Below are 17,879 nucleotides of genomic sequence, written 5' to 3' on the forward strand. Positions count from 1 at the left end.
GAGGCGGAGGCTGCAGTAAGCTGGGGATGGTGCCACTGCACTCCAACCAACCTTGGGTGACAAGAGCAAAACTCCGTAACAAAAAAAAAAATAAAAAGTTCAAGGTATACGCAAAAGAGCCCCGACAATGAGCAATTTAGCAGCATATTCCATGAGGCCGCAAGCTACAGCATGCCAGCTGTATTTGTTAGAACATATGGAGCTAAAAATGGCCTTTACATTTCTGTTTTAATGGTTGGGGAAAAAAAATCAATGGAATATTTCATGACACCTGAAAATTCTTAGTTAATTCAAAGTTCTGTGTCCATAAACAAAGTATGATTGGAACACAATCATGCTCATTTATCTATGGTCCATGGCTGCTTCCACACTACAATGGCAGAGTTAAGCAGTTGCAACAGAGGTCACGTGGCCTGAAAGATCTAAATTATTTATCTGGTCCTTTACAGAAGAAGTTTGCTAACCACTGCCAGTCTCTTGGTTTTGTACCTCTCGCCAGCATCCTGACCTCTCTCCTCCCTGCCAAGTTCAGGTGAAGCTTTCCCCTAGCATCTGATACTTCTCCCACCACTTTACACCGCATTTTGAGATGAATTAATTGTTACACATCTGACTCCACAGCCAGATAACAAGATAACAAGATGCTGAAGGGTGAGGCCCACATGTCCTGGTTTATTACTATATCCCCAGGGCCTAGCAATGCCCAGTTATAGTAGGTGCCCAATATTAGCTGAATGAATGAAAGAACACAAGATACTTAATACAGATTAGCTTATCTAAACAACTCTAAAATTTATAGGAGTTTTTTTTTTTTTCGAGACGGAGTCTAGCTCTGTCACCCAGGCTGGAGTGCAGTGGCGTCATCCCGGCTCAGTGCAAGCTCCGCCTCCTGGGTCCATGCCATTCTCCTGCCTCAGCCTCCCGAGTAGCTGGGTCTACAGGCGCCCACCACCATAGCCGGCTAATTTTCGTATTTGTAGTAAAGACAGGGTTTCAACATGTTGCCCAGGCTGGTCTCGAACTTCTGACCTCAAGTGATCAGCCCACCTTGGCCTCCCAAAGTGCTGGGATTACAGGTGTGAGCCACGGTGCCCAGCCTATAGGAGTTTCTTCTAGAAGATACCAGAAATACAGATTATCAGACTTCCAGGGGAGACATACAAATGACTCTATCCCTGGGCTCACTCCAATCAAAATCCCCAACTGCATCCAAAATGGATCAGGGCAGGAGGGTAGACTGCAGAGTGGAAGGAGTGATAAATCAATATGCAGCCCAATGTATTTTTTAAAACACTTTTTAAAGGCCAGGGGCAGTGGCTCATATCTGTAATCCCAGCACTTTGGGAAGCCGAGGCGGGTGGGTCACCTGAAGTCAAGAGTTTGAGACCAGCCTGGCAAACATGGTGAAACCTCATCTCTACTAAAAATACAAAAAATTAGCCAGGTGTGGTGGCAGGCGACTGTAATCCTAGCTATTCAGGAGGCTGAGGCAGGAGAATCACTTGCACCTGGGAGGTGGAGGTTGCATGAGCTGAGATCAGGCCACTGGCTCCAGCCTCCGTGACAGCGCAAGGCTCTGTCTCAAAAAAAAAAAAAAAAAAAAGGCCAGGCAGGGTGGCTCACGCCTGCAATCCCAGCACTTTGGGAGGCCGAGGTGGGTGGATCACGAGGTTAGGAGATCGAGACCATCCTTGCTAACACGGAGAAACCCCATCTTTACTAAAAATACAAAAAAATTAACCAGGCATAGCAGCAGGCGCCTGTAGTCCCAGCTACTCAGGAGGCTGAGGCAGGAGAATGGTGTGAACCCGGGAGGGAGAGCTTGCAGTGAGCCGAGATAGCACCACTGCACTCCAGCCTGGGCAACTAAGCGAGACTCCATCTCCAAAAAAAAAAAAAAATAGTAATAGAAACTCAGCTGGGTGCAGTGACATGTACCTGTAATCTCAGACACTCAGGAGGCTGATGTGGGAGGATCACCTGAGGCCAGGAGTTCAAGGCCAGCCTGGGCAACACAGCGAAACCCCATCTCTTAAAAAATAAAATAAATATTTTTAAGTAAGTAAATAGAATAGGAACTGCAAGTTCCAGTCTCAGATGTGAGATAAGAGTTTACATATTACTGATCCATAGGGCCAGTTTTAACCACCTCCCCCAAATTTTTTTCTCCCACATTGCCTGAATCTTTATATATTTCACCATGTCACACTGCCTATTAGTCATCTAATTTATTCTCTCACCTTAAAAGAAAGCTCTTTTCTGAAATATAAATAGATCTGAAAAATAAAAGAAGATAACAAAATATCATGTACTAATGTAGATGGATAAGGTAGTTTTGAGGGGAAGAGAAGAGTGGGTATTAAAAGAAGATGAAGACCTCAAGGACTGAGACAGACGTAGTTAAGATTCTGAAACAGAAAGAGCGGGGAAAACTAAGAATGCTGGGAAACAAAGACAAAAATCAGCCCGGCATGGTAGTGGACGCATGGAATCTCAGCTACTCGGGAGGCTGAGGTGGGGAGAATCGCTTGAACCTGGGAGGTGGAGGCTGCAGTGATGAGCCAAGATCACACCACTGCACTCCAGCCTGGGCGACAGAGTGAGACTCCGTTTCAAAAAAAAAAAAAAAAGGAATGCTAGGAAACAGAACAAAAGAGCAGCAGAAGATGGGAAAGGGTACAGAAAATGAAGTGACACCCAATTCAGCATTTTTCCCCATCTTCCCCTGTAGTAAAATAGAAGAAACGGCTCATCTCTGTGGCTTAAGAACTCTATTAGAGAAGGGCCCGGCATGGTGGCTCATGCCTGTAATCCCAGGACTTTAGGAGGCCAAGACGGGCCAATCATTTGAGGCCAGGAGTTCGAGACCAGCCTGGCCAACATGGTGAAACCCCGTCTCTACTTAAAAAAATACAAAAATTAGCTGGGCGTGGTAGCACACACCTGTAATCCCAGCTACTCGGGAGACTGAGGCAGGAGAATCGCTTGAACACAGGAGGCAGAGGTTGCAGTGAACCAAGATCACGTCCCGGCACTCCAACCTCGGCAACACAGCGAGACTCTGTCTCAAAAAAAATTAAAAATAAAATAGCTGGGCGCGATGGCTCACATCTGTAATCCCAGCACTGTGGGAGGCCACGGGAGGATCACAAGGTCAAGAGATTGAGACCATCCTGGCTAACACAGTGAAACCCCATCTCTACTAAAAATACAAAATATTAGCCGGGCGTGGTGGCGGGTGCCCATAGTCCTGGCTACTCAGGAGGCTGAAGCAGGAGAATGGCGTGAACCCGGGAGGGAGAGCTTGCAGTGAGCCAAGATCACGCCACTGCACTCCAGCCTGGGTGACAGAGCGAGATTCCGTCTCAAAAATAAATAAATAAATAAAAATAAAATAAAATATAAAAAATAAAAATAAAACCAGTCACAACATGAGAATTGACTCCTGTTCTCCATTTCTATTCATTCCATAGCTAGAAATCTTTATAATGGTTGGGAAAAAAGGAGAGCAGGAGTAGCAAACATTAACAACAGGGGAAATAAACATTCGCCTTAATACTGACATGACTCTTCCTAGAAAACCCAAGGAAATTAATTTGAAACTACTAGAATTAATGAATTCAATACTTTGTTAGATTAAAAGGGCATTCATACTTTACAGTAAGGAGGATTCTAAAACTGCATCCATGCCAGCAACACTAAGATTAAAAAGTGGTGGCAAGAGGGTCACGTGCAGTGGCTCCTGCCTGTAATCTAGATGCTTTCCAACGCCAAGGCAGGAGGACTGCTTGAGGCCAGAAGTTTGAAACCAGCCTAGGCAATACAGTGAGACACCTGTCTCTATAAAAACAACAACAACAACAACAAAAAAAAAAAACAAAGAAAATAAATCAGCCAGCATGGCTGTGCATGCTTATAGTTCCAGCTACTCAAGAGGCTGAGAAAAGGAGGGTCCCTTGAATCCAGGAATTTGAAGCTACAGTGAGCTGTGATTCTGCCACTGCATTCCAACCCAAGTGACAAAGCGAGACCCTGTGTCTTAATTAAAAAAAAAAAAAAAAAAAGGCCAGGCACGATGGCTCACGCCTATAATCCCAGCACTCTGAGAGGCCGAGGTGGGTGGTTCACTTGAGGTCAGGAGTTTGACAACAGCCTGACCATCATGGTGAAACCCCATCTCTACCAAAAATATTTTTTTAAAAGATCAGCTGGGTGTGGTGGTGCATGACTGTAATCCCAGCTACCTGGGAGGCTGAGGCAGAAGAATCACTTCAACCTGGGAGGCAGAGGTTGCAGTGAGCCAAGATTGTGCCATTGCACTCCAGCCTGGGCGACAGCGAGACTCCATTTCAAAAAAAAAAAAAGAGGTGATGACAAACAAAATACAAATTGAGTACTAATAAATAGACTAAAATAGTATTTCTCTTGTCAGATTTAAATGTTAAATCCTTAAAACAACCACAAACGATAAAATAATTCAAGATGTAATAAATGTACTTAAACAGTTATTACACAATTAATTTGGATGTTTCATACTATATTCAACAAAAAAGTTCAGCTATATCAAAGAGTTACAAATAAAAAATAATCCATAACATAAACTATTGATCCTAAAACCATATCCTGGCTTTGGGGGAGAGAAGGAGAAAAAATAATTTCTGAGTAAAGAGAAAAGAGAGATGAATAGTAAACTTAAATGAGTTCTGACATACAAAACTTAAACCTTTGCAAAGTTCACTCCTTCAATAAGTACTTTTTAAATACATATGACATTTCACACACCGTGCTTAGGCCCTGATTTTTCAGCGTTTGAATAAAGCACATATGAGCCCTCATCTCACAGAACTGAAGTCTACCAGAAAACACAGTAAATAGCACAAAAAGCGTACGGAAAGTTGCAATAAATAAGTACTGGAGGAAAAGACACGTATCTCCAAGGGAACATGAACTTAGGAGGGACCACAGATGGAACGGTCATGAAAGTCTCCAAGGCATGACATCAAAGCTGACGACAGAAGGAAGAACTCGTACCTTGGCCAGGCACAGTGGCTCCGGCCTATAATCTCAGCACTTTGGGAGGCCAAGGCAGGTGAATCACATGAGGCCAGGAGTTTGAGACCAGCCTGGCCAACAGGGTGAAGCCCCATTTCTAAAAGAAAAAAAGAAAAGAAAAATAAAAAAAAGAACACATGCCAACCAGATGAAGACTGGGGAAAGCCAGCAGCACAAAGGCCCAAAGCAGGTAAAAGAGGACCAACCTTAGTGACACCAACAAAACAAGGGCGAATAATAAAAGGCAATATTCTAAAGCACCAAGAAAAACACAGCTTCCCACACAACAAATCATCAACAAAGGGAAATGTACATTCCTCACTGCCACCTGAAAAAAACTAAACAAAATGTGAAGCCAAAAGCTGAAGGGGATGAAGCAAAACAAGTACATATATACAATCAACAGAACTGTAAATTTGGTTGCTCTTTCTAAAAGACAATCTGAAAATAATGACAGAAACTAGCATTGCTCATAACTTTGGACTGAGATTCCAAATACCTTCTATTTCCAAAAAAAAATTACTCTTCCTAACCTTAAAACTAACTGCACAAAAGATATCCACAGAGGGAGAAAACAGTGATATTTAAAAAATAAGTGCTCGCTTTGTAGGCCAGGCGCAGTGTCTCATGCCTGTAATCTCAGCACTTTGTGAGGTCAAGGTGGTTGGATCACCTGAGGTCAGGAGTTCAAGACCAGACTGGCCAACATGGTGAAACCCTATCTCTACTAAAAATACAAAAATTAGCAAGGCGTGGTGGTGGGTACCTGCAAGTCCAGCTACTAGGAAGGCTGAGGCAGGAAGACAGCTTGAACCTGGGAGGTGGAGGTTGCAGTGAGAACATATCGTGCCACCACACTCCAGCCCAGGTGACAGAGTGAGACTCTGTCTCAAAAAAAAAAACAAACAAAAAATAAGTGCTTGCTTCAGCAGCATATATACTAAAATTGGAACAATACAGAAAAGATTAGCATGGCCCCTGACCAAGGATGACTCGCAAATTCATGAAGTGTTCTAGTAATTTTTTACATAAAAAAATAAGGCCAGGCGTGGTGGCTCATGCCTGTAATTCCAGCCCTTTGGGAGGCCAAGGTGGGTAGGTCACGAGGTCAGGACTTGGAGACCAGCCTGGCCAACATGGTGAAACCCTATCTCTACTAAAAATAAAAAAATTAGCTGGGCGTGGTGGCGCTTGCCTGTAATCCCAGCTACTTGGGAGGCTGAGGCAGGAGAATAGCTTGAACCTGGGAGGTGGAGGTTGCAGTGAGCCCAGATCGTGCCACTGCACTCCAGCCTGGGCAACAGAGTGAGACTCCGTCAAACAAACAAATAAATAAATAAATAGAAACAACCAAAAAGCCTAAAACTATGGATGTAAATTGTGATGTATGAAATTTTACATTGGAAATTATAATATAGGTTGGATAATACCCAGAAATGTTTATTGTAACAAATATTAAGTAATAACATTTACCAGTTTGTGTATACAGATAATATACAAAACAAAGACCTTCAAAAATTTCTAATCTGAAGTGACAAATTTAATTTTTTTTTTTTTTTTTGAGACGGAGTCCCACTGTCGCCCAGGCTGGAGTGCAGTGGCGCAATCTCGGCTCACTGCAAGCTCCGCCTCCCGGGTTCACGCCATTCTCCTGCCTCAGCCTCTCCGAGTAGCTGGGACTACAGGCGCCCGCCACCACGCCCGGCTAATTTTTTTTTTTTTTTGTAGTTTTAGTAGAGACGGGGTTTCACCGTGGTCTCGATCTCCCGACCTCGTGATCCGCCCGCCTCCGCCTCCCAAAGTGCTGGGATTACAAGCGTGAGCCACCGCGCCCGACAAATTTAATTAACGTTTAGTAATCATCGGTTGCTCTGCTCAGGATCATGTTCAACTATATACAGTATTTTTAATTTGAACAATACATTAGAGAACAAAGAGTATTTTAACATTTATCCCTCATAAATGAAAACTAATATTACAAAAAATAGCTCCATATTCCCTGAAAAATACGTCCAGAGAGCCAATCTCTTTCCTACTTTCCAATAGTAGTTACTTTCTGCTCCCTGCTAGTTCATTTTGTACAGTTTTATGAGGGAGGGAGAGACAGAAGAGAATACACATATACATTTATTAACAATGTTTGGTAATGAGCTTTTGGAAAATGTTTATAAACAGTATCATACTTTATGTACCATTTACCAAACATTCTAGCCTAATGTTGTAATAACTGATCTAAATACCAACTAATCTACTACACTTATACCATTATAACATATAAATATACACAGATTTCTTCCATTTATATCAGAAAATGCTATGATGTTTCTGAGTTTTTTTGTTTTGTTTTGTTTTGTTTTGTTTGAGATAGAGTTTCGCTCGTTGCCCAGGCTGGAGTGCAGTAGCGCGATCTCAGCTCACTGCAACTTCCGCCTTCCGGTTTCAAGTCATTCTCCTGCCTCAGCCTCCCAAGTAGCTGGGATTAAAGGCGCCCACCTAATTTTATTTTATTTTTTACTTTTATTTTTATTTTTTTTTGAGACAGAGTCTCACTCTGTTGCCAGGCTGGAGTGCAGTGGCGCAATCTCGGCTCACCACAACCTCCATCTTCTGGGTTCATGCAATTCTTCTGCCTCAGCCTCCCAAGTAGCTGGGATTACAGGCGAGCGCCACCATGCCCAGCTAATTTTTGTATTTTTAGTAGAGATAGGGTTTCACCATGTTGGTCAGGATGGTCTCTATCTCTTGACCTTGTGATCCACCCACCTTGGCATCCCAAAGTGCTGGGATTACAGGCGTGAGCCACCACGCCGGCCAACACCCCGCTAATTTTTGTATTTTTGGTAAAGTTGGGGTTTCACCATGTTGGCCAGGCTGGTCTCGAACTCTGACCTCATGATCCACCCACCTTAGCCTCCCAAAGTGCTGGGATTACAGGCATGAGCCACTGTGCCCAGCCCTGATGTTTCTGGTATTAAAATACGTATACAGTTTGGCTGGGCACGGTGGCTCACATCTGTAATCCCAGTACTTTGGGAAGCTGAGGCAGGAGGATCACTTGAGGTCAGGAGTTCGAGACCAGCCTGACCAACATGGTGAAACCCAGTTTCTACTAAAAATGCAAAAAAATTAGCCAGGTATGGTGGCACATGCCTGTAATCCCAGCTACTCGGGAGGCTGAGGCAGGAGAAATCACTTGAACTCGGGAGGCAGAGGTTGCAGTGAGCCAAGATCATGCCACCGCACTCCAGCCTTCCAGCCTGGGATACAGACCAAAAACAAAAAAACAAAAAAAATTAATTAACTTAACACTACTTATTGGCTGGGCGCAGTAGCTTATGCCTGTAATCCCAGCACTTTGGGAGGCCAAGGCAGGCGGATCACTTGAGGTCAGGAGTTCGATATCAGTCTGGCCAACATGGTGAAACCCCGTCTCTAATAAAAATACAAAAAAATTAGCCAGGTATGGAGGCACATGCCTATAATCCCAGCTAATCAGGAGGCTGAGGAAGGAGAATCGCTTGAACCCAGGAGGCAGAGGCTACAGTGAGCTGAGATCGCACCAATGCACTCCAGCCTGGGCAACAAGAGCAAGAATCCATCTCAAAAAATAAATAAATAACACTACTTATTATCAAATAATTATTAAACTTCTAATAAAGACAAAAACTTTCCAATTCCATGACTATAGCCACAAGATAATAAAGCAAACAATGCATTATCATTCAGTTTTTAAAAGAACTATGAGCAAATAATTCAATTATCAAACATCAACTCATAGCTTTAAAATGAACCTTGGGCTGGATGTGGTGGCTCACATCTGTAATCCCAGAACCTTGGGAGACAGAGGCAGGAGAACTGGATGAGCCCAGGAGTTCCAGACCAGCCTGGGAAATACAGTGAGACCTCATTTCTACAAAACATTTTGAAAATTGGTCATGGTGTTGTCTGTCTCTAGTTCCAGCTACTGGAGAGGCTGAGGTGGGAGGCTCGACTGAGCCCAGGAGGCAGAGGTTCAGTGAGATGGTGCCACTGCACTCCAGCCTGGGTGACAGAACAAGACCATCTTTAAAAAAAAAAAAAAAAAAAAAGCAGCCGGGCGCGGTGGCTCACATCTGTAATCCCAGCACTTTGGGAGGCTGAGGCAGGCAAATCACCTGAGGTCGGAAGTTCAAGACCAGGCTGACCAACATGGAGAAACCCCGACACTACTAAAAAAAAACAAAAAATTAGCCGAGCGTGGTGGTAGGCGCCTGTAATCCCAGCTACTCAGGAGGCTGAGGCAGGAGAATTGCTTAAACCCGGGATGCAGAGGTTGCGGTGAGCTGAGATCGCACCACTGCATTCCAGCCTGGGCAACTAGAGCGAAACTCCTAAAAAAAAAAACAAAAAACTTTGCTTATCGTATAAAAATAAAATATATACCAAATTTTCAAATTAAATAACATTTACTAAAGCCAAAAGCATAAAATATTTGTGAAAAAAATCAAATGTTATCTTATTTACAATTTATAGTATTTTTCTTGAACTTTTCTTAAAAATAAATTTGGATATTGATTTGTTGCCACCTACTGGTTAAATTCATATTTGAATGGCATTTCACAACAAATATTCACTACAGTTAATAGAAAACACAGAGAAAAAAAGTAATGTTCTTTCCTTTACAACGTTTTACTAAACTACTATGATAAATTCCGCTTTGGAAAAGTTTGTAAAGTTACCTCACAAAATGGTGGCTTGACTTTCAACAGTATCTTCACTCAAATTTTCCTTTAGTGTGTTGGGACTGTTTTAAAATACCCTTATAATTTATTAGAAATATAAAACCTTTAATGAAAATACTTACAAGATGTTATTTTTTTAATTTACAACTCAAACATGTATATGTACCAGTTTTTCAGAATATTGGGAGTTATATAGAATTTAGGGTATTACCATCTATTTACAGTTGATTTGTTAGGATTGAAAACCAAAAAAAAGTTCTCATTACATTTGTTGTTATACGTCTTAAGTTAATTTTACTCTATAGCAATCCCTCCTCTAAATTCCTTTTTCATACTACACGTTGAGGAAAGAGTCTGTTATCTTACTGAACTACTTTTAAAACCACTTCCAGATTTTAAAAGCATAACAAATTTAACACTCTGAGTTCCCAATTCTAATGAGTCAACTGTAAAAAGGCATTCCCTAAAGTGACTGTGGAAATGTGAACATGGATTGAGTTCCTGTTTTTTTTTTTTTTGAGACAGGGTCTCACTCTGTTGCCCCGGCTGGAGTGCAATGGTGCCATTTTGGCTCACTGCAACCTCTGACTCCAGGTTCAAGCGATTCTCCTGCCTCAGCCTCCCAAGTAGCTGGGATTACGGGCACCCACCACCACACCTAGCTACTATTTGTAATTTTAGTAGAGATGGGGTTTCACCATGTTGGCCAGGCTAGTCTCGAACTCCTGACCTCAAGTAAGCCACCCACCTCGGCCTCCCAAAGAGCTGGGATTACAGGCATGAGCCACCCATGCCTTGATTTTTAGATGACACCAGAAAAATTATGTTAATTTTGTTGGTTGTGATAATGCATTATGATTATGTAATAAATGCATGATTGCTATGGGCTGAATTGTGTTCCCCCAAAATTCATATGTTGAAGCCCTAACCCCCAGGGTGATATCTGAAGGTGGGGCCTTTGGCAGGTAATTAGGGTTAGAGGAAGGCATCAATGATAGTGGGGATCATGAAGGGATTTTTTTTTTTTTTGAGACGGAGTCTTGCTCTGTTGCCCAGGCTGGAGTGCAATAGCACAATCCTAGCTCACTGCAACCTCTGCCTCCCCAGTTCAAGCGATTCTCCTGCCTCAGCTTCCTGAGTAGCTAGGATTACAGGCGTCTGCCACCACGCCCAGCTGATTTTTTTATTTTTAGTAGAGACGGGGTTTCACCAGGTTGGCCAGGCTGGTCTCAAACTCCTGACATCAGGTGATCCACCCGCCTCAGCCTCCCAAAGTGCTAGGATTACAGGCATGAGCCACCGTACCTGGCCTCATGATGGGATTATATAAAGAGAGACACCAGACAGCTTGCTCCCTAACCCTCCTAAGCGCGATGGCACAGTGAGACAGCAGCCATCTGCAAGCCAAGAACAGGGGCCTCCTGGAACCTGACCATGCTGGCAGCCTGATCTCAGACTTTCAGCCTCCAGCACTGTGAGAAAGAAATGTGTTGTTTTAAGCCACCCAGTCTATGGTATTTTGTTATGGCAGCCCAAGTCAACTAAGACAGTGATGTATATAGAAATATGTAAGGGAGAAATAATATGCAAGAGAAATAGCAATAATATGCCAACTGCTTTTAAATACAGTTGCAAAAAAGAAAAAAATGGAACAACATCTTAATGATTGTTAAATTTAGGTGCCAGGTACTTAGGGCTTTAATATGCTATCAGCTCAGTTTCTAAGTTTGAAGTTTCTTATAATTAAAAAAAAAAACTTTAAAAAAGAAAAAATATTAGAAAAAAACAAACTTTTTCAATGTAACTCCTAGAACCAAAACCCTGAAAATAAAATATTTTAAGATAACGTGCTAATTTGAAATTATTACAAGGCAAAAATAAAAGGTGAGTAGAAACTTTACCATCTTTAAATAAATTTAGTAAAAATTTTTACAAGTTTTTTTGTTTTGTTTTTTGTTTTTGAGACAGAGTCTCCCAGGCTGCAGCAGCACAATCTCTGCTCACTGCAACCTCCACATCCCCAACTCAAGCGATTCTCCTGCCTCAGCCTTCCGAGCAGCTGGGATTACAGGCGCATGCCACCAGCGCCACCATGGCTGACTGATTTTTTTGTAATTTTAGCAGAGTCGGGGTTTCACCATGTTGGCCAGGCTGATTTCAAACTCCCGACCTCAGTTGATCCACCCACCTCAGCCTCCTAAACTCCTGGGATTACAGGCATGAGCCACTGTGCCCCGCAGACGTTTAAGATAATATAAAAGTCCAACCTAAGGGTCTCAAGCTAAAAGCACTGACCTTAAAGGCTAGTATTCTGTTGTAATTAAGTGGCCTGTTCAAATCACTTTTATCAGGGGTTAAATTTTCTTAATTATGAAAGAAATAATTTTTGAATCCTGTTGTAAACAGGATGATTTTCATTGTATATATCCCATAAATTACTGTTGAAGTATTTTACTCTTTTCCTGTAGTTTGGAACTGTTTATTTTGACCCTTTTTGGTTATAATAGTTCTCAAATTAGAATCCTGGATTTTTCAAAAAGATAATATCACCTGAAAATAGTAAGTTTTGCTTCTTTCTAATCTGTTTGGGGTGTTTTTGTCTGACTGCACTAACACTGCTAAATACCATAATACTACACAACAAAAAGGCAGAGCAGTCAACTCAATAATGTCCCTGATTTTGAAAGGAATAATAATAGCTATGACATTAGCTATTACAACTAATTTTTTAAATAATTTTGAGAAAGTGTCTATTTGTATTTTACAAAGAGTTTTGAAAGGACAGATATTCAAGCACGCACCTTTGATCCATTCTTGCGTTAATTAAGTCACAGAAATCTGTTCTAAAGCAAAGATGAATAATTTCATATTTTATGTATAATTCTGAGACATCACTGTAAACTATTCAAAGTTCTATGCCCAAAACACATGCCCTCAGGAATTTTGAATAGAGGTACAAAAAGCCATTCCTCCTCTAGTTAAAGATTCCAAACTAGTTTTTGGAATTCTTAAATCTGTTTATTTCAGATTTGGGGTTCTTAAATCTGTTTATTTCAATCACCTCATTCATTCCATAAGCACTTATTAATTACCTGTGATCCAGGGACTATGAACCAAACATAGAAGAATATAATGATTAAGAGACAACTTCTCATCTTCAAGGAACTCACCTAATTGTCTTAAATATTATTAACATAATAATGAAGGAAGAAACATCCACCTGAGATATCCAGAAGAATTCAGAGGAAGGAACAGCAGTCCTGAACACTGAGTGACAATGGTCAATGGCATCTCTCCAAGTATAGGCCACGAACTCCTGTGACCCGAGACTACTACTAAAATACTGTTTGCTTTTTTCATTGACAGTGCAATAGCAAAGGTACGTGCCTGGCCAGGATCCTGGTCCTAATTCATGCTAAGGCACTAGTATTTCTAGTGCCTTGATTGATGCTAATACTAGTGCCTTGGCATGAATCAAGGACAGGATCCTGGCCGGGCGCAGTGGCTCACGCCTGTAATCCTAGCACTCTGGAAGGCCAAGGCAGGCAGATCACTTTGCAGCAGTTTGCAACCAGCCTGGCCAACATGGTGAAACCCCATCTCTACTGAAAACACAAAAATTGTCCTGGCACAGTGGCACACACCTGTAGTCCCAGCTACTCGGGGGGCTGAGGTGGGAGGATCACTTGAGTCCAGGAGGCAGAAACTGCAGTGTGCCAAGATCATGCCACTGCACTCCGGCCTAGGATACAGAGTGAAACACTGTCACAAAAAAAAGGATTTAAAAAAAGGCCAGGATCCGTAACTATACTGATAGTCATTATATTCTTCATCATCATTTTTTAAGCGTCTGTAACAAAGAAGTAAAAAATTATTTTTATTAATCTCTAACCTTAAAGATGTATCTTTTTAAAATCTGTGCAAGAAAATGGGAAGTACGCATAAAGAATTTATGCCATACAACAAAATATAATGACTATTTCAAGAAAAAGCAAGTGGGCAGTTGAGTTGTGAGCTAAAGCAGTCAATTTTTTCATGGAGCACCATGAAAGAACAAAAGACATATAAATTATGGTTATGCAAAGTGAGATATACAATATTTTCTTTTCTTTCCTTTTTTTTTTTTTTTTTTTTTTTTTTTGAGACAGGTCTTCTCTATCACCCAGGCTAGAGTGCAGTGGTGGTGTCATCACAGCTCAACACAGCTTCTATCTCCCAGGCTCAAGTGATCCTCCCAACTCAGTTGCCCAAGCTCCCAAGTAGGTGGGAACACTAGCACACACCACCACGCCTAGCTAGGTTTTTTGGTTTTGAGGTGGGTTTTTTTATCTTTTTGTAGAGACTAGGTTTCACTATGTTTTCCATGCTTGTCTCAAACTCCTGGGCTCAAACGATCCTCCTGCCTCAGCTTCCCAAAGTGCTGTGATTACATGAGTGAGCCACTGCACAAGGCCACAGCAGGTTTTCTTAAAAAATGAAGCAAGACTGTCAATTAAAGGAAAAGATATGGCAGTATTTGTTGTTAATAACATTCAAGCTTTCAAGAGAATCAGAATTTCTTAAAACTTGTATCTGCCACTAAGAAGTGTAACAGGCTGCAATAAAGACTTTTCTAATGAAATATTGATTTTTTTAGATATTGTATAATGATATGTGTCAACATTTAAAAGATCTGCATACCTCAGTGAGCCAGTATTTTCCAAGTGATTAATGGATGACGTCACAAAAGCATGCATTGCAGAAAAGGCAACAAACAGATTTATCTCAGGCAGGATATGGCCAGAAAAAAAAAGAAAACCATAGGTTGGGTGTGGTGGCTCATGCCTGTAATCCCAGCACTTTGGGAGGCCGAGGCAGGGAGACCACAAGGTCAGGAGTTCGAGACCAGCCTGACCAACATGGTGAAACCACATCTCTACTAAAAACACAAAAATTAGCCAGGCGTGATGGCACAGGCCTGAAATCCCAGCTACTCAGGAGGCTGAGGCAAGAGAATCACTTTAACCTGGGAGGCAGATGTGAGCCAAGATCATGCCATTGCACTCCAGCCTGGGCGAAAGGGTGAGACTCCGTCTCAAAAAAAAAAAAAAAAGGGAAATGTGGCAGGACGCGTGCCTCATGCCTGTAATCCCAGCACTTCGAGAGGCCAAGGCAGCTGGATCGCTTGAGGCCAGGAGTTTAGGACCAGCCTGGTCAGCACAGCACAACCCCATCTCTACTAAAAATACAAAAATTAGTCAGGCATGGTGGCACACACCTGTAGTCCCAACTACTTGGGAAGCTGAGGCACAAGAATCCTTAAGCTTAGGAGGCAGAGGTTGCAGTGAGCCAAGATCGCATCACTGCACTCCAGCCTAGGCAACAAAGCAATTCTGTCTCAAAAATAAAAAAACGGGACGAGAGTGGTGGTGCACGCCTGTAATCCAGCACTTTGGGAGGCTGAGGCGGGTGATCACCTGACGTCAGGAGTTCAAAACCAGCCTGGCCAACATGGTAAAACCCCATCTCTACTAAAAATACAAAAAGTTAGCCAGGTGTGGTGGCGCATGCCTGTAATCACAGCTACTCGGAAGGCTGAGGCAGGAGAATCACTGGAACCTGGTAAGCAGAGGTTGCAGTGAGCCGAGATCGTACCACTGCACTCTAGCCTGGCTACCAGAGCGAGACTCTGTCTCAAATAAATACATAAAAAAATAAATAAGGGCTGGGCGGGGTGACTCATGCCTGTAATCCCAGCACTTGGTGAGGCCGAGGCGGGCAGATCACCTGAAGTCGGGAGATCGAGACCATCCTGGCTAACACAGTGAAACCCCATCTCTACTAAAAATACAAAAAATTAGCTGGGCGTGGTGGCATATGCCTGTGAAACCCCGTCTCTACTAAAAATACAAAAAATGAGCCAGGCATGGTGGCACATGCCTATAATCCCAGCTACTCGAAAGGCCGAGGCAGGAGAATCTCTTGAACCCAGAAAGCAGAGGTTGCGGTGAGCCGAGATGGCACCATTGCACTCCAGCCTGGGCGACAAGAGCAAAACTCCCTCTCAAAATAATAATAATAATAATAATAATAATAATAATAATAATAATAATAAAATAAAATAAATAAAAATATAAATGGGAAATGTGATTTTTGTAGAATCTGAAACACTCCAAGGACTGTCCAGCTTATTAGTATTAAAATTACTGCTGTGTCAGAGAGGCTTACAGCATCAAATATAGCCACATAAAAATTTCCTCAAAAAGGGTTGCCTAGGCCAGGCACAGTGGCTCACACCTGACCCAAGAAAAGGATCTTTCATAACGTGCTGTTTGCCTAGCTCCCTGGTCTCACCTCCCAACACTCTCCACAAAGACATTAAACTCAACACATACCAAATTACTTCCAGAATCCACCTTGTTCTCACTCACCTCCATGCCCCTGTACATACGCTGCTTTTTTCTTCACTGAAAAAGTTAAATGCTCTCCCTAACTTTGTCATTCTCCTCCCACACAGCCCCACATACCCAAACTATGGATTTGACCTGGATAGGGAAAAACAGATAAGCTTCAAATAAACAGGAAGAGGAAAGGAGGGACAATAAAATGGAATATATAAAAGTCTAGAATGGGAAAAGGGGAAACAGAGCCAAAAAGAGGCAAAGGAATAAACTGCTGAGCTAGTACCCAAATACAAATGACATAAAAAATGTGCTAAGGGCCTGAAAAATTTATTTCTAAACCCAAACCTGCTCCCAAGAGGCCCTGCAGGTAGGATGTGTTCAAAAGTTAAATAAAAGTTTGCAGATAAGTGGTAAGAGATGGTAAAGAAGGTGGACAGAAGGCTTCAAGGAGGACTTGAAAGTCTTGAATGTCTGAATGGCAAACATTTGTAAAATGTGTCACTATTGGCAGAAGCAGTGGTTTGCACCTGTAAACCCAGCACTTAGGGAGGTAAAGGTGGGATGATTGCTTGAGCCCAAGAGTTTAAGACCAGCCTGGGCAACCTAGTGAAACTCCATCTTTACAAAAAATACAAAAATTAGCCAGGTATGGTGGCACGTGCCTGTAGTCCTAGCTATACAGGAAGCTGAGGTGGGAGGATCACTTGAGCCCAGGAGGTTAAGGCTACAGTAAGCCAAGGTCGCACCAATGTACTCCAGCCTGGGCAATAGAGCAAGACCCTGACTCAAAACAAACAACAAAAAAAATCACCATTATTAAGATAAACAGTATTTTAGCAGTAATGGAGTCTTTGACATAGGACAAGGTGAAGGCCAGAAAATGTGCAGACATCTGTGTGTTCAGGTGTCCAATCCTCCACCAGTACATAGGCTCCATGAGCAAAGAACCCTTGTTCACACATCCTTTAATTTCCTACACATGTTTTCTGACTAACAGCGCATTTCCATTTTAGCACTTTGTGTTTCAATATTCTGCTCAATTAAGATTATGAATGAAGTGTTAAGTTCTCATTTTTCATAAATCTTTATCTCTTAGTTTACAATGTCATATCTTTTTTATTTTTTATTTTTTTGGAGACAGAGTTTTGCTCTTGTCACCCAGGCTGGAGTGCAATGGTGCCATCTCAGCTCACTGAAACCTCTGCCTCATGGGTTCAAGAGATTCTCCTGCCTCAGCCTCCCGAGTAGCTGGGATTACAGGCGTATGCCACCACGCCCAGCTAATTTTTGTATTATTAATAGAGACGGGGGTTTCACCATGTTGGCCAGGCTGGTCTCGAACTCCTGACCTCAGGTGATCCACCCGACTCAACCTCCCAAAGTACTGAGATTATCGGTGTGAGCGACCGCACCTGGCCTACAATGTCATATCATTCTATTTTTTCAAAAGCATTCTCACCAGAGGTTAGCAAATGCTTTCTGCAAAAAGCAAAATGGTGAAACTTACAAAACTATAAGGCTTTGTAAGCAGTATGGTCTCTCTCAAAACCACTCCAACTCTGCCACTGTGGCACAAAGGCACAAAGAGAATATGTAAACAAAATGAACATGATTGTGTTTCAAAACAACTTTATGTATGGACATAGAATTTTTTTTTTCTTTTAAGATTATGGCTCAGTGCAGCCTTGAACTCCTGGGCTCAAGTGATCCTCCCACCTCAGCC

General features: G+C 42.2%; 1 protein-coding gene and 1 non-coding gene across 16 annotated transcripts in view; one reads left to right on the top strand and one right to left on the bottom strand.

Annotated features, from left to right (window-relative positions):
- SRPK2 (SRSF protein kinase 2) overlaps positions 1-17,879 on the bottom strand; it is a 297,326-nt gene that overhangs the window by 222,874 nt on the left and 56,573 nt on the right. The gene's annotated exons all lie outside the window — the stretch shown is intronic.
- LOC116809775 (U6 spliceosomal RNA) lies at positions 5,969-6,075 on the top strand. The gene has a single exon (XR_004369961.1). It is a non-coding gene; the product is annotated as a U6 spliceosomal RNA (small nuclear RNA).

The sequence above is a fragment of the Hylobates moloch genome, unplaced genomic scaffold, assembly GCF_009828535.3.
Source record: "Hylobates moloch isolate HMO894 unplaced genomic scaffold, HMol_V3 SCAFFOLD_1, whole genome shotgun sequence".
Classification (NCBI taxonomy): domain Eukaryota; kingdom Metazoa; phylum Chordata; class Mammalia; order Primates; family Hylobatidae; genus Hylobates; species Hylobates moloch.